Source organism: Tupaia chinensis, unplaced genomic scaffold (genome assembly GCF_000334495.1).
Source record: "Tupaia chinensis unplaced genomic scaffold, TupChi_1.0 Scaffold000561_1, whole genome shotgun sequence".
Classification (NCBI taxonomy): domain Eukaryota; kingdom Metazoa; phylum Chordata; class Mammalia; order Scandentia; family Tupaiidae; genus Tupaia; species Tupaia belangeri.
The window spans coordinates 3683485-3685622 of record NW_006160074.1 but is presented as its reverse complement, the minus strand read 5'-3'; the positions used below and the strand labels follow the sequence as shown (position 1 = coordinate 3685622).

The window sequence follows — 2138 nt, the reverse complement described above, 5'->3', positions numbered from 1 at the left end:
CCCCCCCCCGCCTGCCACCAAGTTCAGCCAGTTTGGCCAAGAAGTCCCAGCGCCTCCGTGGCCTGGCCCGGCCCTGGCGCTCCGCGTGGGCTTCGCGGGCTCCGCGAGCTCCGAGCTGTGCAGCGGGGCCAGCGAGAGGGGACTGTCGAGGGGCGCCGTCCATGAAGGTAGAGGCCAGAGTTCGTCAGCCCCGCGCTCGAGGTCTGGTGCGGAGGCCCGGGCTTTGGAGTGCGTCATCAGGGAGCGGGCACCTCAGCCGGCAGGTCGGGTTCCCCAAAGTGTCCCTTTGTTATGCCCCTCCCTGGCCCTGCCTCCTCCCCCTGGCCCCGCGCCACTCCTCCCCCAGCCTCCTGGCTCTTGGGGCCCGGGTGGCTCTCTCCTGACCAGCCGACCGCCCCCTGGTCGGTGCCTTCAAATCCTAGGGCTGCCGGCTGACCGGGAGGGGCTCCAGGGGGAAGCCCTGGGGTGCAGCCCGTGACTCAGGATGGGCCGGCAGGATGGCTCTGTTCCCTCCCGGGACAGGCCCCCAGCTTCTGGGAAGGGGCGCGGGCTGGTCTGGCGTGGGCGTACTTTCGGGCCTCAGGTAGGGAGAGTGGGGCCTTCCCTGGACCGGGGGACTCTCCGCCTTGTCCCCTGCAGCTGTGAGGACACTGGCCAAGCCCCCAGACTTCTCTGGGCCCCGTGAGTGCTGCTCCCGGGCTGGGAAAGTTTCCTTACCTGCTTTGGGAGCTCTTGTGAGTAGTAGAGTGGTTCCGATTCGGGGAGAACTCGGGTCTCCGCTGAGGCCAGGAGGCAGAGTGCTCCCGGGGGGTGGGGGGCTAGGTCCGCCCCACAGCGGGTGGACCCGGGCTCTGGGGCCTGGTGGTGCCTGGGGCTTGAGCCCGTGTTTGCTCTGGGAGGCCAGAGGGAGTCGTGCCAGCCCTGCTCACACAGCCTGCTCTGTTCCGGGGCCAGGGAGGGGGAACAGCTAGGGGGCAGCTCTCTGGAGAGCAGAGGCTGGAGCAGGGGCCCCGGTGCCTCACTGGGCCAGCTCGGAAGGCCTGAGATGCAGGGCTCAGCCCTCTTTCTCCATCTGGTTTACAAGTCCTTCCTGGGGAGTAGGGGCAGGCTTAAGAGCAGTCTGGGCGAAGAGCTTGCCGGGCCCTGGGGGGCAGCCGCCTGCCCTCCACTGGTTGGACCTGAGCTCTCCCTCCCGTCAGCAGAGGGGAGCCTGCTAAGGCCGGCCGAGGCCTACAGAATTCCTGGTCTTCAGGGGGACACTCTGGATCTCTTGCTGAACTTCTCGGCTGGTGACTGGGACAGGTGATATCTGTCAGTCATGACCCAGGAGCATGTATGTCTTGAGGGGTCACAGGGCTGTGGAAGCCCAGAGGGCAGTGGCTGTGGGGAGGTTACCCTGTTTGGTTTGGGAGGATGAGTGGAGGAGGAGCACTAGAGAGCCCGCTCTGGGGGCAGGGGGCACACCCTCTGTCCCCCAGCACCTGGCTGTGCCCCTGGGCTGGCTCCAAGAAGGTAGTGATTTCCTTGTAGCGGCTGTGAGTCACTCAGGGGCTGGGGACAGCTAAGACCCTGCCCAGAGGTTGGAGGGGAGCAGCCACCTGCCATGGTGTCCTCTAGTCCCTGAGGTGGTGGCTCTTTGGCTGGAATTTGCCTTGCCCTTCTCTGCGATTCTGAACTGACTGGCCAATTGGCTGTCTGACACCTCCATGCTGCCCCGGCCCCTGGGCAGGACTGAGCTGCCAGAGTCCTGTGGGACCTCAGTGGATGGAACGGCCGAGTATACCTCCTTGTGATGCTGGGCCCCTCCGGCCTCCCATTCACTGCCTGGTCTGCCTCCCGCCAGCCCCGCGTGGACGTGATCTGTAGGGGACTGGGCATCTTAGCGGGAGCTCAGGCCCTTCTAGGAGGGGGCCGGTGATGTGCACTGTCGAAGCTTCCTGGCCCCGATGGGGCTTGGGCCTCCAGCTCCCTTGCCTCTCTTCCCAGCCCCGGGGGACTCCTGGGGCCCTCTCTCACTTGGCCTGGTCTGGTAAGGTTGCTTGTTGTTAAGGAAGGGCAACAGGGGTCTGGGCGTGGACAGGAGTCGTCTTCTCTTATCCGCAGTGGGGAGTGGGGCCCTCTGCCCACCACCCACCCCC

At 66.2% G+C, this 2138-nt stretch overlaps 1 protein-coding gene across 3 annotated transcripts in view; it reads left to right on the top strand.

The window, feature by feature from the left end:
* The first annotated feature begins 344 nt into the window (after positions 1-344).
* PACSIN3 (protein kinase C and casein kinase substrate in neurons 3) overlaps positions 345-2138 on the top strand; it is a 7697-nt gene continuing 5903 nt past the window's right edge. The window contains exons 1-2 of one of the 3 annotated variants that reach the window (XM_006157806.3): positions 345-734; positions 1203-1302. The gene's annotated coding sequence lies outside the window, so the exon portion shown is untranslated. Of the gene's footprint in view, positions 735-1202; positions 1334-2138 lie in introns of those variants that run through there. The other 2 variants (XM_027775418.1, XM_027775417.1) reach the window with 2 other exon arrangements.